This window comes from Hoplias malabaricus, chromosome 7 (assembly GCF_029633855.1).
Source record: "Hoplias malabaricus isolate fHopMal1 chromosome 7, fHopMal1.hap1, whole genome shotgun sequence".
Lineage (NCBI taxonomy): Eukaryota > Metazoa > Chordata > Actinopteri > Characiformes > Erythrinidae > Hoplias > Hoplias malabaricus.
This window is the reverse complement of record NC_089806.1, coordinates 3107595-3129444: the sequence shown is the minus strand read 5'-3', so window position 1 is coordinate 3129444 and position 21850 is coordinate 3107595. Positions and strand designations below refer to the sequence as shown.

The window sequence follows — 21850 nt, the reverse complement described above, 5'->3', positions numbered from 1 at the left end:
AATGTTTGGGTTGATTGACGAAAGGGAGAGACAGGGAAGAATGGTTGATGGAAGGGTACGTTGGATGAATGAGAGAGAGATAGTTATCATTGAGCAAACGGAAGGCGTGATGGGGGGACGTCTGATGATGGAAGAAAACTTTGGAAAACCATCTAGAAGATGAGGTCAATACCACCAGACATTTCAGCTAATGACATGATACCACAGAACGTATTCGCAGTCGGCAGGATTCGAACCTGCGCGGGAAGAACCCAATGGATTTCGAGTCCATCGCCTTAACCACTCGGCCACGACTACAACAAGTCTTAAGGTTGAACCCAAGAGTTTGAAATAGCACATCTCAGCTACAACTTTTCAACTATGATCACCAGGGCATACCACAAGAGACAGTTGACAATCCGGCCAGAAATGGAGATCAAACCCACACCCATACCCTAACAGCCTAAAACATCAGGAATATCAGTCGAAGCGGTGAGATTGCAACTTGCCTGGAGCTTCAATATTAAGAGTAACATTTTATACAAAATCTTTATTCAATTATCTGTTAACATCGTCATGAAATCTCTACCAGGAGAGAGTCTGAAGAGCACTGTTTTATAGGTGAATGTTTCAAAAGTTAATATCAAAAATGACTTTATCTCCTGTATGATGGTTTGTGAGTACACCCACGTGATGCGCTTCATTATTTTGGGACAAGATCTCCATGTGTTAAGTTCAGATATTTGGAAGAGGAATAAGAGACATATTGGCAGAGATGCAGGCTGGAAACCACACAGTTTCATTCGCTGTCATTAGCTTACCCAGTCCCAAGTTTATTGAAGATTCAAAGTGGTTTAAAGTCATAGCTTCACACCTTTACAACAGCTCCAGTGGCGCAATCGGTTAGCGTGCGGTACTTATACAGCAGTACAGGTGAAGCCATGCCGAGGTTGTGAGTTCGAGCCTCACCTGGAGCAAACCTTTGGCTATTTTATGACACATGTCATTCAGTGACCAACTGAGGTTTTGCAAAGTGTGGCTCACCCCCAATGTGAGCTGAAATGAGAAGCGTTAAGGGTTAAACTGCTGATATGATGTACTAGAGGTTCATACGGACTGAGAGGAGATTCCGGTTCAAAAGGTAAATAGAGCTGATTTGTGACCTGTTGAGTATTAGCTCCCTTAGTATTCTATACTGCAGCGTTAGGTCATAAAACACAAAGAACTGACATAAAGGGTAAATGGAATAATTTTATGACTGTATGTTCTGTAAACTATAAACATTTAATAAATCCTATGGAGATTAGGGGCACATTTGCTTAGACTTTGGAATAAACTGTTATTGAGTAGTATCCTGTACAAGGAGTCTGTAAGCAGTACATTAAATTATCAGATGTGACTGGTGATTACTGAGGTTGAGTCAAGTTTTCACCCCATAATCTCCATCAGGAGGAGAGTCATTTGGGGACTGATTCAAAGAAGAATGAGGGACATGAAGATTTGGTCTAAACAGCAGCCAAAGTAAGACTTGTGCAGAAATATAACTATGATGACAGTAGACCAGAAAACATGACATGAATCCAGGTAATGAATCGGCATACTAAAGGCAGTCGGTGGAATTAGCAAGGGTAGCTGGTATAAGCATGAGGGAGGGTCAAATGAAGCAGGAAGATGCAGTATGAGAAGGGCAGTCACAAACCTCAGAGGAACGTGTGGATCGGCCTGAGGTAGAGCAAGAGACACGGCAAGAGAGGCATCTGAAACAGAGATGGAGGGAAATGTTTGTGTTGATTGACGAAAGGGAGAGACAGGGAAGAATGTTTGATGGAAGGGTACGTTGGATGAATGAGAGAGAGATAGTTATCATTGAGCAAACGGAAGGCGTGATGGGGGGACGTCTGATGATGGAAGAAAACTTTGGAAAACCATCTAGAAGATGAGGTCAATACCACCAGACATTTCAGCTAATGACATGATACCACAGAACGTATTCGCAGTCGGCAGGATTCGAACCTGCACGGGAAGAACCCAATGGATTTCGAGTCCATCGCCTTAACCACTCGGCCACGACTACAACAAGTCTTAAGGTTGAACCCAAGAGTTTGAAATAGCACATCTCAGCTACAACTTTTCAACTATGATCACCAGGGCATACCACAAGAGACAGTTGACAATCCGGCCAGAAATGGAGATCAAACTCACACCCATACCCTAACAGCCTAAAACATCAGGAATATCAGTCGAAGCGATGAGATTGCAACTTGCCTGGAGCTTCAATATTAAGAGTAACATTTTATACAAAATCTTTATTCAATTATCTGTTAACATCGTCATGAAATCTCTACCAGGAGAGAGTCTGAAGAGCACTGTTTTATAGGTGAATGTTTCAAAAGTTAATATCAAAAATGACTTTATCTCCTGTATGATGGTTTGTGAGTACACCCACGTGATGCGCTTCATTATTTTGGGACAAGATCTCCATGTGTTAAGTTCAGATATTTGGAAGAGGAATAAGAGACATATTGGCAGAGATGCAGGCTGGAAACCACACAGTTTCATTCGCTGTCATTAGCTTACCCAGTCCCAAGTTTATTGAAGATTCAAAGTGGTTTAAAGTCATAGCTTCACACCTTTACAACAGCTCCAGTGGCGCAATCGGTTAGCGCGCGGTACTTATACAGCAGTACAGGTGAAGCCATGCCGAGGTTGTGAGTTCGAGCCTCACCTGGAGCAATCCTTTGGCTATTTTATGACACATGTCATTCAGTGACCAACTGAGGTTTTGCAAAGTGTGGCTCACCCCCAATGTGAGCTGAAATGAGAAGCGTTAAGGGTTAAACTGCTGATATGATGTACTAGAGGTTCATACGGACTGAGAGGAGATTCCGGTTCAAAAGGTAAATAGAGCTGATTTGTGACCTGTTGAGTATTAGCTCCCTTAGTATTCTATACTGCAGCGTTAGGTCATAAAACACAAAGAACTGACATAAAGGGTAAATGGAATAATTTTATGACTGTATGTTCTGTAAACTATAAACATTTAATAAATCCTATGGAGCTTAGGGGCACATTTGCTTAGACTTTGGAATAAACTGTTATTGAGTAGTATCCTGTACAAGGAGTCTGTAAGCAGTACATTAAATTATCAGATGTGACTGGTGATTACTGAGCTTGAGTCAAGTTTTCACCCCATAATCTCCATCAGGAGGAGAGTCATTTGGGGACTGATTCAAAGAAGAATGAGGGACATGAAGATTTGGTCTAAACAGCAGCCAAAGTAAGACTTGTGCAGAAATATAACTATGATGACAGTAGACCAGAAAACATGACATGAATCCAGGTAACGAATCGGCATACTAAAGGCAGTCGGTGGAATTAGCAAGGGTAGCTGGTATAAGCATGAGGGAGGGTCAAATGAAGCAGGAAGATGCAGTATGAGAAGGGCAGTCACAAACCTCAGAGGAACGTGTGGATCAGCCTGAGGTAGAGCAAGAGACACGGCAAGAGAGGCATCTGAAACAGAGATGGAGGGAAATATTTGGGTTGATTGACGAAAGGGAGAGACAGGGAAGAATGGTTGATGGAAGGGTACGTTGGATAAATGAGAGAGAGATAGTTATCATTGAGCAAACGGAAGGCGTGATGGGGGGACGTCTGATGATGGAAAAAAACTTTGGAAAACCATCTAGAAGATGAGGTCAATACCACCAGACATTTCAGCTAATGACATGATACCACAGAACGTATTCGCAGTTGGCAGGATTCGAACCTGCGCGGGAAGAACCCAATGGATTTCGAGTCCATCGCCTTAACCACTCGGCCACGACTACAACAAGTCTTAAGGTTGAACCCAAGAGTTTGAAATAGCACATCTCAGCTACAACTTTTCAACTATGATCACCAGGGCATACCACAAGAGACAGTTGACAATCCGGCCAGAAATGGAGATCAAACTCACACCCATACCCTAACAGCCTAAAACATCAGGAATATCAGTCGAAGCGATGAGATTGCAACTTGCCTGGAGCTTCAATATTAAGAGTAACATTTTATACAAAATCTTTATTCAATTATCTGTTAACATCGTCATGAAATCTCTACCAGGAGAGAGTCTGAAGAGCACTGTTTTATAGGTGAATGTTTCAAAAGTTAATATCAAAAATGACTTTATCTCCTGTATGATGGTTTGTGAGTACACCCACGTGATGCGCTTCATTATTTTGGGACAAGATCTCCATGTGTTAAGTTCAGATATTTGGAAGAGGAATAAGAGACATATTGGCAGAGATGCAGGCTGGAAACCACACAGTTTCATTCGCTGTCATTAGCTTACCCAGTCCCAAGTTTATTGAAGATTCAAAGTGGTTTAAAGTCATAGCTTCACACCTTTACAACAGCTCCAGTGGCGCAATCGGTTAGCGCGCGGTACTTATACAGCAGTACAGGTGAAGCCATGCCGAGGTTGTGAGTTCGAGCCTCACCTGGAGCAATCCTTTGGCTATTTTATGACACATGTCATTCAGTGACCAACTGAGGTTTTGCAAAGTGTGGCTCACCCCCAATGTGAGCTGAAATGAGAAGCGTTAAGGGTTAAACTGCTGATATGATGTACTAGAGGTTCATACGGACTGAGAGGAGATTCCGGTTCAAAAGGTAAATAGAGCTGATTTGTGACCTGTTGAGTATTAGCTCCCTTAGTATTCTATACTGCAGCGTTAGGTCATAAAACACAAAGAACTGACATAAAGGGTAAATGGAATAATTTTATGACTGTATGTTCTGTAAACTATAAACATTTAATAAATCCTATGGAGCTTAGGGGCACATTTGCTTAGACTTTGGAATAAACTGTTATTGAGTAGTATCCTGTACAAGGAGTCTGTAAGCAGTACATTAAATTATCAGATGTGACTGGTGATTACTGAGCTTGAGTCAAGTTTTCACCCCATAATCTCCATCAGGAGGAGAGTCATTTGGGGACTGATTCAAAGAAGAATGAGGGACATGAAGATTTGGTCTAAACAGCAGCCAAAGTAAGACTTGTGCAGAAATATAACTATGATGACAGTAGACCAGAAAACATGACATGAATCCAGGTAACGAATCGGCATACTAAAGGCAGTCGGTGGAATTAGCAAGGGTAGCTGGTATAAGCATGAGGGAGGGTCAAATGAAGCAGGAAGATGCAGTATGAGAAGGGCAGTCACAAACCTCAGAGGAACGTGTGGATCAGCCTGAGGTAGAGCAAGAGACACGGCAAGAGAGGCATCTGAAACAGAGATGGAGGGAAATATTTGGGTTGATTGACGAAAGGGAGAGACAGGGAAGAATGGTTGATGGAAGGGTACGTTGGATAAATGAGAGAGAGATAGTTATCATTGAGCAAACGGAAGGCGTGATGGGGGGACGTCTGATGATGGAAAAAAACTTTGGAAAACCATCTAGAAGATGAGGTCAATACCACCAGACATTTCAGCTAATGACATGATACCACAGAACGTATTCGCAGTTGGCAGGATTCGAACCTGCGCGGGAAGAACCCAATGGATTTCGAGTCCATCGCCTTAACCACTCGGCCACGACTACAACAAGTCTTAAGGTTGAACCCAAGAGTTTGAAATAGCACATCTCAGCTACAACTTTTCAACTATGATCACCAGGGCATACCACAAGAGACAGTTGACAATCCGGCCAGAAATGGAGATCAAACCCACACCCATACCCTAACAGCCTAAAACATCAGGAATATCAGTCGAAGCGGTGAGATTGCAACTTGCCTGGAGCTTCAATATTAAGAGTAACATTTTATACAAAATCTTTATTCAATTATCTGTTAACATCGTCATGAAATCTCTACCAGGAGAGAGTCTGAAGAGCACTGTTTTATAGGTGAATGTTTCAAAAGTTAATATCAAAAATGACTTTATCTCCTGTATGATGGTTTGTGATTACACCCACGTGATGCGCTTCATTATTCTGGGACAAGATCTCCATGTGTTAAGTTCAGATATTTGGAAGAGGAATAAGAGACATATTGGCAGAGATGCAGGCTGGAAACCACACAGTTTCATTCGCTGTCATTAGCTTTCCGAGTCCCAAGTTTATTGAAGATTCAAAGTGGTTTAAAGTCATAGCTTCACACCTTTACAACAGCTCCAGTGGTGCAATCGGTTAGCGCGCGGTACTTATACAGCAGTACAGGTGAAGCCATGCCGAGGTTGTGAGTTTGAGCCTCACCTGGAGCAAACCTTTGGCTATTTTATGACACATGTCATTCAGTGACCAACTGAGGTTTTGCAAAGTGTGGCTCACCCCCAATGTGAGCTGAAATGAGAAGCGTTAAGGGTTAAACTGCTGATATGATGTACTAGAGGTTCATACGGACTGAGAGGAGATTCCGGTTCAAAAGGTAAATAGAGCTGATTTGTGACCTGTTGAGTATTAGCTCCCTTAGTATTCTATACTGCAGCGTTAGGTCATAAAACACAAAGAACTGACATAAAGGGTAAATGGAATAATTTTATGACTGTATGTTCTGTAAACTATAAACATTTAATAAATCCTATGGAGATTAGGGGCACATTTGCTTAGACTTTGGAATAAACTGTTATTGAGTAGTATCCTGTACAAGGAGTCTGTAAGCAGTACATTAAATTATCAGATGTGACTGGTGATTACTGAGGTTGAGTCAAGTTTTCACCCCATAATCTCCATCAGGAGGAGAGTCATTTGGGGACTGATTCAAAGAAGAATGAGGGACATGAAGATTTGGTCTAAACAGCAGCCAAAGTAAGACTTGTGCAGAAATATAACTATGATGACAGTAGACCAGAAAACATGACATGAATCCAGGTAATGAATCGGCATACTAAAGGCAGTCGGTGGAATTAGCAAGGGTAGCTGGTATAAGCATGAGGGAGGGTCAAATGAAGCAGGAAGATGCAGTATGAGAAGGGCAGTCACAAACCTCAGAGGAACGTGTGGATCGGCCTGAGGTAGAGCAAGAGACACGGCAAGAGAGGCATCTGAAACAGAGATGGAGGGAAATGTTTGTGTTGATTGACGAAAGGGAGAGACAGGGAAGAATGGTTGATGGAAGGGTACGTTGGATGAATGAGAGAGAGATAGTTATCATTGAGCAAACGGAAGGCGTGATGGGGGGACGTCTGATGATGGAAGAAAACTTTGGAAAACCATCTAGAAGATGAGGTCAATACCACCAGACATTTCAGCTAATGACATGATACCACAGAACGTATTCGCAGTCGGCAGGATTCGAACCTGCACGGGAAGAACCCAATGGATTTCGAGTCCATCGCCTTAACCACTCGGCCACGACTACAACAAGTCTTAAGGTTGAACCCAAGAGTTTGAAATAGCACATCTCAGCTACAACTTTTCAACTATGATCACCAGGGCATACCACAAGAGACAGTTGACAATCCGGCCAGAAATGGAGATCAAACCCACACCCATACCCTAACAGCCTAAAACATCAGGAATATCAGTCGAAGCGATGAGATTGCAACTTGCCTGGAGCTTCAATATTAAGAGTAACATTTTATACAAAATCTTTATTCAATTATCTGTTAACATCGTCATGAAATCTCTACCAGGAGAGAGTCTGAAGAGCACTGTTTTATAGGTGAATGTTTCAAAAGTTAATATCAAAAATGACTTTATCTCCTGTATGATGGTTTGTGATTACACCCACGTGATGCGCTTCATTATTTTGGGACAAGATCTCCATGTGTTAAGTTCAGATATTTGGAAGAGGAATAAGAGACATATTGGCAGAGATGCAGGCTGGAAACCACACAGTTTCATTCGCTGTCATTAGCTTACCCAGTCCCAAGTTTATTGAAGATTCAAAGTGGTTTAAAGTCATAGCTTCACACCTTTACAACAGCTCCAGTGGCGCAATCGGTTAGCGCGCGGTACTTATACAGCAGTACAGGTGAAGCCATGCCGAGGTTGTGAGTTCGAGCCTCACCTGGAGCAATCCTTTGGCTATTTTATGACACATGTCATTCAGTGACCAACTGAGGTTTTGCAAAGTGTGGCTCACCCCCAATGTGAGCTGAAATGAGAAGCGTTAAGGGTTAAACTGCTGATATGATGTACTAGAGGTTCATACGGACTGAGAGGAGATTCCGGTTCAAAAGGTAAATAGAGCTGATTTGTGACCTGTTGAGTATTAGCTCCCTTAGTATTCTATACTGCAGCGTTAGGTCATAAAACACAAAGAACTGACATAAAGGGTAAATGGAATAATTTTATGACTGTATGTTCTGTAAACTATAAACATTTAATAAATCCTATGGAGCTTAGGGGCACATTTGCTTAGACTTTGGAATAAACTGTTATTGAGTAGTATCCTGTACAAGGAGTCTGTAAGCAGTACATTAAATTATCAGATGTGACTGGTGATTACTGAGCTTGAGTCAAGTTTTCACCCCATAATCTCCATCAGGAGGAGAGTCATTTGGGGACTGATTCAAAGAAGAATGAGGGACATGAAGATTTGGTCTAAACAGCAGCCAAAGTAAGACTTGTGCAGAAATATAACTATGATGACAGTAGACCAGAAAACATGACATGAATCCAGGTAACGAATCGGCATACTAAAGGCAGTCGGTGGAATTAGCAAGGGTAGCTGGTATAAGCATGAGGGAGGGTCAAATGAAGCAGGAAGATGCAGTATGAGAAGGGCAGTCACAAACCTCAGAGGAACGTGTGGATCGGCCTGAGGTAGAGCAAGAGACACGGCAAGAGAGGCATCTGAAACAGAGATGGAGGGAAATGTTTGGGTTGATTGACGAAAGGGAGAGACAGGGAAGAATGGTTGATGGAAGGGTACGTTGGATGAATGAGAGAGAGATAGTTATCATTGAGCAAACGGAAGGCGTGATGGGGGGACGTCTGATGATGGAAGAAAACTTTGGAAAACCATCTAGAAGATGAGGTCAATACCACCAGACATTTCAGCTAATGACATGATACCACAGAACGTATTCGCAGTCGGCAGGATTCGAACCTGCGCGGGAAGAACCCAATGGATTTCGAGTCCATCGCCTTAACCACTCGGCCACGACTACAACAAGTCTTAAGGTTGAACCCAAGAGTTTGAAATAGCACATCTCAGCTACAACTTTTCAACTATGATCACCAGGGCATACCACAAGAGACAGTTGACAATCCGGCCAGAAATGGAGATCAAACCCACACCCATACCCTAACAGCCTAAAACATCAGGAATATCAGTCGAAGCGGTGAGATTGCAACTTGCCTGGAGCTTCAATATTAAGAGTAACATTTTATACAAAATCTTTATTCAATTATCTGTTAACATCGTCATGAAATCTCTACCAGGAGAGAGTCTGAAGAGCACTGTTTTATAGGTGAATGTTTCAAAAGTTAATATCAAAAATGACTTTATCTCCTGTATGATGGTTTGTGATTACACCCACGTGATGCGCTTCATTATTTTGGGACAAGATCTCCATGTGTTAAGTTCAGATATTTGGAAGAGGAATAAGAGACATATTGGCAGAGATGCAGGCTGGAAACCACACAGTTTCATTCGCTGTCATTAGCTTACCCAGTCCCAAGTTTATTGAAGATTCAAAGTGGTTTAAAGTCATAGCTTCACACCTTTACAACAGCTCCAGTGGAGCAATCGGTTAGCGCGCGGTACTTGTACAGCAGTACAGGTGAAGCCATGCCGAGGTTGTGAGTTCGAGCCTCACCTGGAGCAAACCTTTGGCTATTTTATGACACATGTCATTCAGTGACCAACTGAGGTTTTGCAAAGTGTGGCTCACCCCCAATGTGAGCTGAAATGAGAAGCGTTAAGGGTTAAACTGCTGATATGATGTACTAGAGGTTCATACGGACTGAGAGGAGATTCCGGTTCAAAAGGTAAATAGAGCTGATTTGTGACCTGTTGAGTATTAGCTCCCTTAGTATTCTATACTGCAGCGTTAGGTCATAAAACACAAAGAACTGACATAAAGGGTAAATGGAACAATTTTATGACTGTATGTTCCGTAAACTATAAACATTTAATAAATCCTATGGAGCTTAGGGGCACATTTGCTTAGACTTTGGAATAAACTGTTATTGAGTAGTATCCTGTACAAGGAGTCTGTAAGCAGTACATTAAATTATCAGATGTGATTGGTGATTACTGAGGTTGAGTCAAGTTTTCACCCCATAATCTCCATCAGGAGGAGAGTCATTTGGGGACTGATTCAAAGAAGAATGAGAGACATGAAGATTTGGTCTAAACAGCAGCCAAAGTAAGACTTGTGCAGAAATATAACTATGATGACAGTAGACCAGAAAACATGACATGAATCCAGGTAACGAATCGGCATACTAAAGGCAGTCGGTGGAATTAGCAAGGGTAGCTGGTATAAGCATGAGGGAGGGTCAAATGAAGCAGGAAGATGCAGTATGAGAAGGGCAGTCACAAACCTCAGAGGAACGTGTGGATCAGCCTGAGGTAGAGCAAGAGACACGGCAAGAGGGGCATCTGAAACAGAGATGGAGGGAAATGTTTGGGTTGATTGACGAAAGGGAGAGACAGGGAAGAATGGTTGATGGAAGGGTACGTTGGATGTATGAGAGAGAGATAGTTATCATTGAGCAAACGGAAGGCGTGATGGGGGGACGTCTGATGATGGAAGAAAACTTTTGAAAACCATCTAGAAGATGAGGTCAATAACACCTGACATTTCAGCTAATGCCATGATACCACAGAACGTATTCGTAGTCGGCAGGATTCGAACCTGCGCGGGAAGAACCCAATGGATTTCGAGTCCATCGCCTTAACCACTCGGCCACGACTACAACAAGTCTTAAGGTTGAACCCGAGAGTTTGAAATAGCACATCTCAGCTACAACTTTTCAACTATGATCACCAGGGCATACCACAAGAGACAGTTGACAATCCGGCCAGAAATGGAGATCAAACCCACACCCATACCCTAACAGCCTAAAACATCAGGAATATCAGTCGAAGCGGTGAGATAGCAACTTGCCTGGAGCTTCAATATTAAGAGTAACATTTTATACAAAATCTTTATTCAATTATCTGTTAACATCGTCATGAAATCTCTACCAGAAGAGAGTCTGAAGAGCACTGTTTTATAGGTGAATGTTTCAAAAGTTAATATCAAAAATGACTTTATCTCCTGTATGATGGTTTGTGATTACACCCACGTGATGCGCTTCATTATTTTGGGACAAGATCTCCATGTGTTAAGTTCAGATATTTGGAAGAGGAATAAGAGACATATTGGCAGAGATGCAGGCTGGAAACCACACAGTTTCATTCGCTGTCATTAGCTTACCCAGTCCCAAGTTTATTGAAGATTCAAAGTGGTTTAAAGTCATAGCTTCACACCTTTACAACAGCTCCAGTGGCGCAATCGGTTAGCGCGCGGTACTTATACAGCAGTACAGGTGAAGCCATGCCGAGGTTGTGAGTTCGAGCCTCACCTGGAGCAAACCTTTGGCTATTTTATGACACATGTCATTCAGTGACCAACTGAGGTTTTGCAAAGTGTGGCTCACCCCCAATGTGAGCTGAAATGAGAAGCGTTAAGGGTTAAACTGCTGATATGATGTACTAGAGGTTCATACGGACTGAGAGGAGATTCCGGTTCAAAAGGTAAATAGAGCTGATTTGTGACCTGTTGAGTATTAGCTCCCTTAGTATTCTATACTGCAGCGTTAGGTCATAAAACACAAAGAACTGACATAAAGGGTAAATGGAACAATTTTATGACTGTATGTTCCGTAAACTATAAACATTTAATAAATCCTATGGAGCTTAGGGGCACATTTGCTTAGACTTTGGAATAAACTGTTATTGAGTAGTATCCTGTACAAGGAGTCTGTAAGCAGTACATTAAATTATCAGATGTGATTGGTGATTACTGAGGTTGAGTCAAGTTTTCACCCCATAATCTCCATCAGGAGGAGAGTCATTTGGGGACTGATTCAAAGAAGAATGAGGGACATGAAGATTTGGTCTAAACAGCAGCCAAAGTAAGACTTGTGCAGAAATATAACTATGATGACAGTAGACCAGAAAACATGACATGAATCCAGGTAACGAATCGGCATACTAAAGGCAGTCGGTGGAATTAGCAAGGGTAGCTGGTATAAGCATGAGGGAGGGTCAAATGAAGCAGGAAGATGCAGTATGAGAAGGGCAGTCACAAACCTCAGAGGAACGTGTGGATCAGCCTGAGGTAGAGCAAGAGACACGGCAAGAGGGGCATCTGAAACAGAGATGGAGGGAAATGTTTGGGTTGATTGACGAAAGGGAGAGACAGGGAAGAATGGTTGATGGAAGGGTACGTTGGATGTATGAGAGAGAGATAGTTATCATTGAGCAAACGGAAGGCGTGATGGGGGGACGTCTGATGATGGAAGAAAACTTTTGAAAACCATCTAGAAGATGAGGTCAATAACACCTGACATTTCAGCTAATGCCATGATACCACAGAACGTATTCGTAGTCGGCAGGATTCGATCCTGCGCGGGAAGAACCCAATGGATTTCGAGTCCATCGCCTTAACCGCTCGGCCACGACTACAACAAGTCTTAAGGTTGAACCCGAGAGTTTGAAATAGCACATCTCAGCTACAACTTTTCAACTATGATCACCAGGGCATACCACAAGAGACAGTTGACAATCCGGCCAGAAATGGAGATCAAACCCACACCCATACCCTAACAGCCTAAAACATCAGGAATATCAGTCGAAGCGGTGAGATAGCAACTTGCCTGGAGCTTCAATATTAAGAGTAACATTTTATACAAAATCTTTATTCAATTATCTGTTAACATCGTCATGAAATCTCTACCAGAAGAGAGTCTGAAGAGCACTGTTTTATAGGTGAATGTTTAAAAAGTTAATATCAAAAATGACTTTATCTCCTGTATGATGGTTTGTGATTACACCCACGTGATGCGCTTCATTATTTTGGGACAAGATCTCCATGTGTTAAGTTCAGATATTTGGAAGAGGAATAAGAGACATATTGGCAGAGATGCAGGCTGGAAACCACACAGTTTCATTCGCTGTCATTAGCTTACCCAGTCCCAAGTTTATTGAAGATTCAAAGTGGTTTAAAGTCATAGCTTCACACCTTTACAACAGCTCCAGTGGCGCAATCGGTTAGCGCGCGGTACTTATACAGCAGTACAGGTGAAGCCACGCCGAGGTTCTGAGTTCGAGCCTCACCTGGAGCAAACCTTTGGCTATTTTATGACACATGTCATTCAGTGACCAACTGAGGTTTTGCAAAGTGTGGCTCACCCCCAATGTGAGCTGAAATGAGAAGCGTTAAGGGTTAAACTGCTGATATGATGTACTAGAGGTTCATACGGACTGAGAGGAGATTCCGGTTCAAAAGGTAAATAGAGCTGATTTGTGACCTGTTGAGTATTAGCTCCCTTAGTATTCTATACTGCAGCGTTAGGTCATAAAACACAAAGAACTGACATAAAGGGTAAATGGAACAATTTTATGACTGTATGTTCCGTAAACTATAAACATTTAATAAATCCTATGGAGCTTAGGGGCACATTTGCTTAGACTTTGGAATAAACTGTTATTGAGTAGTATCCTGTACAAGGAGTCTGTAAGCAGTACATTAAATTATCAGATGTGATTGGTGATTACTGAGGTTGAGTCAAGTTTTCACCCCATAATCTCCATCAGGAGGAGAGTCATTTGGGGACTGATTCAAAGAAGAATGAGGGACATGAAGATTTGGTCTAAACAGCAGCCAAAGTAAGACTTGTGCAGAAATATAACTATGATGACAGTAGACCAGAAAACATGACATGAATCCAGGTAACGAATCGGCATACTAAAGGCAGTCGGTGGAATTAGCAAGGGTAGCTGGTATAAGCATGAGGGAGGGTCAAATGAAGCAGGAAGATGCAGTATGAGAAGGGCAGTCACAAACCTCAGAGGAACGTGTGGATCAGCCTGAGGTAGAGCAAGAGACACGGCAAGAGGGGCATCTGAAACAGAGATGGAGGGAAATGTTTGGGTTGATTGACGAAAGGGAGAGACAGGGAAGAATGGTTGATGGAAGGGTACGTTGGATGTATGAGAGAGAGATAGTTATCATTGAGCAAACGGAAGGCGTGATGGGGGGACGTCTGATGATGGAAGAAAACTTTTGAAAACCATCTAGAAGATGAGGTCAATACCACCAGACATTTCAGCTAATGACATGATACCACAGAACGTATTCGCAGTCGGCAGGATTCGAACCTGCACGGGAAGAACCCAATGGATTTCGAGTCCATCGCCTTAACCACTCGGCCACGACTACAACAAGTCTTAAGGTTGAACCCAAGAGTTTGAAATAGCACATCTCAGCTACAACTTTTCAACTATGATCACCAGGGCATACCACAAGAGACAGTTGACAATCCGGCCAGAAATGGAGATCAAACCCACACCCATACCCTAACAGCCTAAAACATCAGGAATATCAGTCGAAGCGGTGAGATAGCAACTTGCCTGGAGCTTCAATATTAAGAGTAACATTTTATACAAAATCTTTATTCAATTATCTGTTAACATCGTCATGAAATCTCTACCAGGAGAGAGTCTGAAGAGCACTGTTTTATAGGTGAATGTTTCAAAAGTTAATATCAAAAATGACTTTATCTCCTGTATGATGGTTTGTGATTACACCCACGTGATGCGCTTCATTATTTTGGGACAAGATCTCCATGTGTTAAGTTCAGATATTTGGAAGAGGAATAAGAGACATATTGGCAGAGATGCAGGCTGGAAACCACACAGTTTCATTCGCTGTCATTAGCTTACCCAGTCCCAAGTTTATTGAAGATTCAAAGTGGTTTAAAGTCATAGCTTCACACCTTTACAACAGCTCCAGTGGCGCAATCGGTTAGCGCGCGGTACTTATACAGCAGTACAGGTGAAGCCATGCCGAGGTTGTGAGTTCGAGCCTCACCTGGAGCAAACCTTTGGCTATTTTATGACACATGTCATTCAGTGACCAACTGAGGTTTTGCAAAGTGTGGCTCACCCCCAATGTGAGCTGAAATGAGAAGCGTTAAGGGTTAAACTGCTGATATGATGTACTAGAGGTTCATACGGACTGAGAGGAGATTCCGGTTCAAAAGGTAAATAGAGCTGATTTGTGACCTGTTGAGTATTAGCTCCCTTAGTATTCTATACTGCAGCGTTAGGTCATAAAACACAAAGAACTGACATAAAGGGTAAATGGAACAATTTTATGACTGTATGTTCCGTAAACTATAAACATTTAATAAATCCTATGGAGCTTAGGGGCACATTTGCTTAGACTTTGGAATAAACTGTTATTGAGTAGTATCCTGTACAAGGAGTCTGTAAGCAGTACATTAAATTATCAGATGTGATTGGTGATTACTGAGGTTGAGTCAAGTTTTCACCCCATAATCTCCATCAGGAGGAGAGTCATTTGGGGACTGATTCAAAGAAGAATGAGGGACATGAAGATTTGGTCTAAACAGCAGCCAAAGTAAGACTTGTGCAGAAATATAACTATGATGACAGTAGACCAGAAAACATGACATGAATCCAGGTAACGAATCGGCATACTAAAGGCAGTCGGTGGAATTAGCAAGGGTAGCTGGTATAAGCATGAGGGAGGGTCAAATGAAGCAGGAAGATGCAGTATGAGAAGGGCAGTCACAAACCTCAGAGGAACGTGTGGATCAGCCTGAGGTAGAGCAAGAGACACGGCAAGAGGGGCATCTGAAACAGAGATGGAGGGAAATGTTTGGGTTGATTGACGAAAGGGAGAGACAGGGAAGAATGGTTGATGGAAGGGTACGTTGGATGTATGAGAGAGAGATAGTTATCATTGAGCAAACGGAAGGCGTGATGGGGGGACGTCTGATGATGGAAGAAAACTTTTGAAAACCATCTAGAAGATGAGGTCAATAACACCAGACATTTCAGCTAATGCCATGATACCACAGAACGTATTCGTAGTCGGCAGGATTCGAACCTGCGCGGGAAGAACCCAATGGATTTCGAGTCCATCGCCTTAACCGCTCGGCCACGACTACAACAAGTCTTAAGGTTGAACCCGAGAGTTTGAAATAGCACATCTCAGCTACAACTTTTCAACTACGATCACCAGGGCATACCACAAGAGACAGTTGACAATCCGGCCAGAAATGGAGATCAAACCCACACCCATACCCTAACAGCCTAAAACATCAGGAATATCAGTCGAAGCGGTGAGATAGCAACTTGCCTGGAGCTTCAATATTAAGAGTAACATTTTATACAAAATCTTTATTCAATTATCTGTTAACATCGTCATGAAATCTCTACCAGGAGAGAGTCTGAAGAGCACTGTTTTATAGGTGAATGTTTAAAAAGTTAATATCAAAAATGACTTTATCTCCTGTATGATGGTTTGTGATTACACCCACGTGATGCGCTTCATTATTTTGGGACAAGATCTCCATGTGTTAAGTTCAGATATTTGGAAGAGGAATAAGAGACATATTGGCAGAGATGCAGGCTGGAAACCACACAGTTTCTTTCGCTGTCATTAGCTTACCCTGTCCCAAGTTTATTGAAGATTCAAAGTGGTTTAAAGTCATAGCTTCACACCTTTACAACAGCTCCAGTGGCGCAATCGGTTAGCGCGCGGTACTTATAGAGCAGTACAGGTGAAGCCATGCCGAGGTTGTGAGTTCGAGCCTCACCTGGAGCAAACCTTTGGCTATTTTATGACACATGTCATTCAGTGACCAACTGAGGTTTTGCAAAGTGTGGCTCACCCCCAATGTGAGCTGAAATGAGAAGCGTTAAGGGTTAAACTGCTGATATGATGTACTAGAGGTTCATACGGACTGAGAGGAGATTCCGGTTCAAAAGGTAAATAGAGCTGATTTGTGACCTGTTGAGTATTAGCTCCCTTAGTATTCTATACTGCAGCATTAGGTCATAAAACACAAAGAACTGACATAAAGGGTAAATGGAACAATTTTATGACTGTATGTTCCGTAAACTATAAACATTTAGTAAATCCTATGGAGCTTAGGGGCACATTTGCTTAGACTTTGGAATAAACTGTTATTGAGTAGTATCCTGTACAAGGAGTCTGTAAGCAGTACATTAAATTATCAGATGTGATTGGTGATTACTGAGGTTGAGTCAAGTTTTCACCCCATAATCTCCATCAGGAGGAGAGTCAGTTGGGGACTGATTCAAAGAAGAATGAGGGACATGAAGATTTGGTCTAAACAGCAGCCAAAGTAAGACTTGTGCAGAAATATAACTATGATGACAGTAGACCAGAAAACATGACATGAATCCAGGTAACGAATCGGCATACTAAAGGCAGTCGGTGGAATTAGCAAGGGTAGCTGGTATAAGCATGAGGGAGGGTCAAATGAAGCAGGAAGATGCAGTATGAGAAGGGCAGTCACAAACCTCAGAGGAACGTGTGGATCAGCCTGAGGTAGAGCAAGAGACACGGCAAGAGGGGCATCTGAAACAGAGATGGAGGGAAATGTTTGGGTTGATTGACGAAAGGGAGAGACAGGGAAGAATGGTTGATGGAAGGGTACGTTGGATGTATGAGAGAGAGATAGTTATCATTGAGCAAACGGAAGGCGTGATGGGGGGACGTCTGATGATGGAAGAAAACTTTTGAAAACCATCTAGAAGATGAGGTCAATAACACCTGACATTTCAGCTAATGCCATGATACCACAGAACGTATTCGTAGTCGGCAGGATTCGAACCTGCGCGGGAAGAACCCAATGGATTTCGAGTCCATCGCCTTAACCGCTCGGCCACGACTACAACAAGTCTTAAGGTTGAACCCGAGAGTTTGAAATAGCACATCTCAGCTACAACTTTTCAACTATGATCACCAGGGCATACCACAAGAGACAGTTGACAATCCGGCCAGAAATGGAGATCAAACCCACACCCATACCCTAACAGCCTAAAACATCAGGAATATCAGTCGAAGCGGTGAGATAGCAACTTGCCTGGAGCTTCAATATTAAGAGTAACATTTTATACAAAATCTTTATTCAATTATCTGTTAACATCGTCATGAAATCTCTACCAGGAGAGAGTCTGAAGAGCACTGTTTTATAGGTGAATGTTTAAAAAGTTAATATCAAAAATGACTTTATCTCCTGTATGATGGTTTGTGATTACACCCACGTGATGCGCTTCATTATTTTGGGACAAGATCTCCATGTGTTAAGTTCAGATATTTGGAAGAGGAATAAGAGACATATTGGCAGAGATGCAGGCTGGAAACCACACAGTTTCTTTCGCTGTCATTAGCTTACCCTGTCCCAAGTTTATTGAAGATTCAAAGTGGTTTAAAGTCATAGCTTCACACCTTTACAACAGCTCCAGTGGCGCAATCGGTTAGCGCGCGGTACTTATAGAGCAGTACAGGTGAAGCCATGCCGAGGTTGTGAGTTCGAGCCTCACCTGGAGCAAACCTTTGGCTATTTTATGACACATGTCATTCAGTGACCAACTGAGGTTTTGCAAAGTGTGGCTCACCCCCAAAGTGAGCTGAAATGAGAAGCATTAAGGGTTAAACTGCTGATATGATGTACTAGAGGTTCATACGGACTTAGAGGAGATTCCGGTTCAAGAGGTAAATAGAGCTGATTTGTGACCTGTTGAGTATTAGCTCCCTTAGTATTCTATACTGCAGCGTTAGGTCATAAAACACAAAGAACTGACATAAAGGGTAAATGGAATAATTTTATGACTGTATGTTCTGTAAACTATAAACATTTAATAAATCCTATGGAGCTTAGGGGCACATTTGCTTAGACTTTGGAATAAACTGTTATTGAGTAGTATCCTGTACAAGGAGTCTGTAAGCAGTACATTAAATTATCAGATGTGACTGGTGATTACTGAGGTTGAGTCAAGTTTTCACCCCATAATCTCCATCAGGAGGAGAGTCATTTGGGGACTGATTCAAAGAAGAATGAGGGACATGAAGATTTGGTCTAAACAGCAGCCAAAGTAAGACTTGTGCAGAAATATAACTATGATGACAGTAGACCAGAAAACATGACATGAATCCAGGTAACGAATCGGCATACTAAAGGCAGTCGGTGGAATTAGCAAGGGTAGCTGGTATAAGCATGAGGGAGGGTCAAATGAAGCAGGAAGATGCAGTATGAGAAGGGCAGTCACAAACCTCAGAGGAACATGTGGATCAGCCTGAGGTAGAGCAAGAGACACGGCAAGAGGGGCATCTGAAACAGAGATGGAGGGAAATGTTTGGGTTGATTGACGAAAGGGAGAGACAGGGAAGAATGGTTGATGGAAGGGTACGTTGGATGAATGAGAGAGAGATAGTTATCATTGAGCAAACGGGAGGCGTGATGGGGGGACGTCTGATGATGGAAGAAAACCATCTAGAAGATGAGGTCAATACCACCTGACATTTCAGCTAATGCCATGATACCACAGAACGTATTTGTAGTCGGAAGGATTCGAACCTGCGCGGGAAGAACCCAATGGATTTCGAGTCCATCGCCTTAACCACTCGGCCACGACTACAACAAGTCTTAAGGTTGAACCCAAGAGTTTGAAATAGCACATCTCAGCTACAACTTTTCAACTATGATCACCAGGGCATACCACAAGAGACAGTTGACAATCCGGCCAGAAATGGAGATCAAACCCACACCCATACCCTAACAGCCTAAAACATCAGGAATATCAGTCGAAGCGGTGAGATAGCAACTTGCCTGGAGCTTCAATATTAAGAGTAACATTTTATACAAAATCTTTATTCAATTATCTGTTAACATCGTCATGAAATCTCTACCAGGAGAGAGTCTGAAGAGCACTGTTTTATAGGTGAATGTTTCAAAAGTTAATATCAAAAATGACTTTATCTCCTGTATGATGGTTTGTGATTACACCCACGTGATGCGCTTCATTATTTTGGGACAAGATCTCCATGTGTTAAGTTCAGATATTTGGAAGAGGAATAAGAGACATATTGGCAGAAATGCAGGCTGGAAACCACACAGTTTCATTCGCTGTCATTAGCTTACCCAGTCCCAAGTTTATTGAAGATTCAAAGTGGTTTAAAGTCATAGCTTCACACCTTTACAACAGCTCCAGTGGCGCAATCGGTTAGCGCGCGGTACTTATGCAGCAGTACAGGTGAAGCCATGCCGAGGTTGTGAGTTCAAGCCTCACCTGGAGCAAACCTTTGGCTATTTTATGACACATGTCATTCAGTGACCAACTGAGGTTTTGCAAAGTGTGGCTCACCCCCAATGTGAGCTGAAATGAGAAGCGTTAAGGGTTAGCTGCTGATATGATGTACTAGAGGTTCATACGGACTGAGAGGAGATTCCGGTTCAAAAGGTAAATAGAGCTGATTTGTGACCTGTTGAGTATTAGCTCCCTTAGTATTCTATACTGCAGCGTTAAGTCATAAAACACAAAGAACTGACATAAAGGATAAATGGAATAATTTTATGACTGTATGTTCTGTAAACTATAAACATTTAATAAATCCTATGGAGCTTAGGGGCACATTTGCTTAGACTTTGGAATAAACTCTTATTGAGTAGTATCCTGTACAAGGAGTCTGTAAGCAGTACATTAAATTATCAGATGTGACTGGTGATTACTGAGGTTGAGTCAAGTTTTCACCCCATAATCTCCATCAGGAGGAGAGTCATTTGGGGACTGATTCAAAGAAGAATGAGGGACATGAAGATTTGGTCTAAACAGCAGCCAAAGTAAGACTTGTGCAGAAATATAACTATGATGACAGTAGACCAGAAAACATGACATGAATCCAGGTAACGAATCGGCATACTAAAGGCAGTCGGTGGAATTAGCAAGGGTAGCTGGTATAAGCATGAGGGAGGGTCAAATGAAGCAGGAAGATGCAGTATGAGAAGGGCAGTCACAAACCTCAAAGGAACGTGTGGATCAGCCTGAGGTAGAGCAAGAGACACGGCAAGAGGGGCATCTGAAACAGAGATGGAGGGAAATGTTTGGGTTGATTGACGAAAGGGAGAGACAGGGAAGAATGGTTGATGGAAGGGTACGTTGGATGTATGAGAGAGAGATAGTTATCATTGAGCAAACGGAAGGCGTGATGGGGGGACGTCTGATGATGGAAGAAAACTTTTGAAAACCATCTAGAAGATGAGGTCAATAACACCTGACATTTCAGCTAATGCCATGATACCACAGAACGTATTCGTAGTCGGCAGGATTCGAACCTGCGCGGGAAGAACCCAATGGATTTCGAGTCCATCGCCTTAACCGCTCGGCCACGACTACAACAAGTCTTAAGGTTGAACCCGAGAGTTTGAAATAGCACATCTCAGCTACAACTTTTCAACTATGATCACCAGGGCATACCACAAGAGACAGTTGACAATCCGGCCAGAAATGGAGATCAAACCCACACCCATACCCTAACAGCCTAAAACATCAGGAATATCAGTCGAAGCGGTGAGATAGCAACTTGCCTGGAGCTTCAATATTAAGAGTAACATTTTATACAAAATCTTTATTCAATTATCTGTTAACATCGTCATGAAATCTCTACCAGGAGAGAGTCTGAAGAGCACTGTTTTATAGGTGAATGTTTAAAAAGTTAATATCAAAAATGACTTTATCTCCTGTATGATGGTTTGTGATTACACCCACGTGATGCGCTTCATTATTTTGGGACAAGATCTCCATGTGTTAAGTTCAGATATTTGGAAGAGGAATAAGAGACATATTGGCAGAGATGCAGGCTGGAAACCACACAGTTTCTTTCGCTGT

At 42.3% G+C, this 21850-nt stretch overlaps 25 non-coding genes across 25 annotated transcripts; 12 read left to right on the top strand and 13 right to left on the bottom strand.

Annotated features, from left to right (window-relative positions):
* Nucleotides 1–215: 215 nt before the first annotated feature.
* Nucleotides 216–297, bottom strand: trnas-cga (transfer RNA serine (anticodon CGA)). The gene has a single exon. It is a non-coding gene; the product is annotated as a tRNA-Ser (tRNA).
* Nucleotides 298–863: 566 nt separating this feature from the next.
* trnai-uau (transfer RNA isoleucine (anticodon UAU)) lies at nt 864–956 on the top strand. Its single transcript is given in 2 exon segments — nt 864–901; nt 921–956. It is a non-coding gene; the product is annotated as a tRNA-Ile (tRNA).
* Nucleotides 957–1971: 1015 nt separating this feature from the next.
* trnas-cga (transfer RNA serine (anticodon CGA)) lies at nt 1972–2053 on the bottom strand. Its single transcript has one exon. It is a non-coding gene; the product is annotated as a tRNA-Ser (tRNA).
* Nucleotides 2054–2619: 566 nt separating this feature from the next.
* On the top strand, nt 2620–2712 carry trnai-uau (transfer RNA isoleucine (anticodon UAU)). Its single transcript is given in 2 exon segments — nt 2620–2657; nt 2677–2712. It is a non-coding gene; the product is annotated as a tRNA-Ile (tRNA).
* Nucleotides 2713–3727: 1015 nt separating this feature from the next.
* On the bottom strand, nt 3728–3809 carry trnas-cga (transfer RNA serine (anticodon CGA)). Its single transcript has one exon. It is a non-coding gene; the product is annotated as a tRNA-Ser (tRNA).
* Nucleotides 3810–4375: 566 nt separating this feature from the next.
* Nucleotides 4376–4468, top strand: trnai-uau (transfer RNA isoleucine (anticodon UAU)). The gene is given in 2 exon segments: nt 4376–4413; nt 4433–4468. It is a non-coding gene; the product is annotated as a tRNA-Ile (tRNA).
* Nucleotides 4469–5483: 1015 nt separating this feature from the next.
* On the bottom strand, nt 5484–5565 carry trnas-cga (transfer RNA serine (anticodon CGA)). Its single transcript has one exon. It is a non-coding gene; the product is annotated as a tRNA-Ser (tRNA).
* Nucleotides 5566–6131: 566 nt separating this feature from the next.
* Nucleotides 6132–6224, top strand: trnai-uau (transfer RNA isoleucine (anticodon UAU)). Its single transcript is given in 2 exon segments — nt 6132–6169; nt 6189–6224. It is a non-coding gene; the product is annotated as a tRNA-Ile (tRNA).
* A 1015-nt stretch (nt 6225–7239) lies between these two features.
* Nucleotides 7240–7321, bottom strand: trnas-cga (transfer RNA serine (anticodon CGA)). The gene has a single exon. It is a non-coding gene; the product is annotated as a tRNA-Ser (tRNA).
* Nucleotides 7322–7887: 566 nt separating this feature from the next.
* trnai-uau (transfer RNA isoleucine (anticodon UAU)) lies at nt 7888–7980 on the top strand. The gene is given in 2 exon segments: nt 7888–7925; nt 7945–7980. It is a non-coding gene; the product is annotated as a tRNA-Ile (tRNA).
* Nucleotides 7981–8995: 1015 nt separating this feature from the next.
* Nucleotides 8996–9077, bottom strand: trnas-cga (transfer RNA serine (anticodon CGA)). The gene has a single exon. It is a non-coding gene; the product is annotated as a tRNA-Ser (tRNA).
* A 566-nt stretch (nt 9078–9643) lies between these two features.
* On the top strand, nt 9644–9736 carry trnat-ugu (transfer RNA threonine (anticodon UGU)). The gene is given in 2 exon segments: nt 9644–9681; nt 9701–9736. It is a non-coding gene; the product is annotated as a tRNA-Thr (tRNA).
* A 1015-nt stretch (nt 9737–10751) lies between these two features.
* trnas-cga (transfer RNA serine (anticodon CGA)) lies at nt 10752–10833 on the bottom strand. The gene has a single exon. It is a non-coding gene; the product is annotated as a tRNA-Ser (tRNA).
* Nucleotides 10834–11399: 566 nt separating this feature from the next.
* On the top strand, nt 11400–11492 carry trnai-uau (transfer RNA isoleucine (anticodon UAU)). Its single transcript is given in 2 exon segments — nt 11400–11437; nt 11457–11492. It is a non-coding gene; the product is annotated as a tRNA-Ile (tRNA).
* A 1015-nt stretch (nt 11493–12507) lies between these two features.
* Nucleotides 12508–12589, bottom strand: trnas-cga (transfer RNA serine (anticodon CGA)). Its single transcript has one exon. It is a non-coding gene; the product is annotated as a tRNA-Ser (tRNA).
* A 566-nt stretch (nt 12590–13155) lies between these two features.
* On the top strand, nt 13156–13248 carry trnai-uau (transfer RNA isoleucine (anticodon UAU)). Its single transcript is given in 2 exon segments — nt 13156–13193; nt 13213–13248. It is a non-coding gene; the product is annotated as a tRNA-Ile (tRNA).
* A 1015-nt stretch (nt 13249–14263) lies between these two features.
* Nucleotides 14264–14345, bottom strand: trnas-cga (transfer RNA serine (anticodon CGA)). Its single transcript has one exon. It is a non-coding gene; the product is annotated as a tRNA-Ser (tRNA).
* A 566-nt stretch (nt 14346–14911) lies between these two features.
* On the top strand, nt 14912–15004 carry trnai-uau (transfer RNA isoleucine (anticodon UAU)). The gene is given in 2 exon segments: nt 14912–14949; nt 14969–15004. It is a non-coding gene; the product is annotated as a tRNA-Ile (tRNA).
* A 1015-nt stretch (nt 15005–16019) lies between these two features.
* trnas-cga (transfer RNA serine (anticodon CGA)) lies at nt 16020–16101 on the bottom strand. Its single transcript has one exon. It is a non-coding gene; the product is annotated as a tRNA-Ser (tRNA).
* A 566-nt stretch (nt 16102–16667) lies between these two features.
* trnai-uau (transfer RNA isoleucine (anticodon UAU)) lies at nt 16668–16760 on the top strand. Its single transcript is given in 2 exon segments — nt 16668–16705; nt 16725–16760. It is a non-coding gene; the product is annotated as a tRNA-Ile (tRNA).
* Nucleotides 16761–17775: 1015 nt separating this feature from the next.
* Nucleotides 17776–17857, bottom strand: trnas-cga (transfer RNA serine (anticodon CGA)). The gene has a single exon. It is a non-coding gene; the product is annotated as a tRNA-Ser (tRNA).
* Nucleotides 17858–18423: 566 nt separating this feature from the next.
* Nucleotides 18424–18516, top strand: trnai-uau (transfer RNA isoleucine (anticodon UAU)). The gene is given in 2 exon segments: nt 18424–18461; nt 18481–18516. It is a non-coding gene; the product is annotated as a tRNA-Ile (tRNA).
* Nucleotides 18517–19521: 1005 nt separating this feature from the next.
* trnas-cga (transfer RNA serine (anticodon CGA)) lies at nt 19522–19603 on the bottom strand. Its single transcript has one exon. It is a non-coding gene; the product is annotated as a tRNA-Ser (tRNA).
* A 566-nt stretch (nt 19604–20169) lies between these two features.
* Nucleotides 20170–20262, top strand: trnai-uau (transfer RNA isoleucine (anticodon UAU)). The gene is given in 2 exon segments: nt 20170–20207; nt 20227–20262. It is a non-coding gene; the product is annotated as a tRNA-Ile (tRNA).
* A 1014-nt stretch (nt 20263–21276) lies between these two features.
* Nucleotides 21277–21358, bottom strand: trnas-cga (transfer RNA serine (anticodon CGA)). The gene has a single exon. It is a non-coding gene; the product is annotated as a tRNA-Ser (tRNA).
* Between the last annotated feature and the right edge of the window lie 492 nt (nt 21359–21850).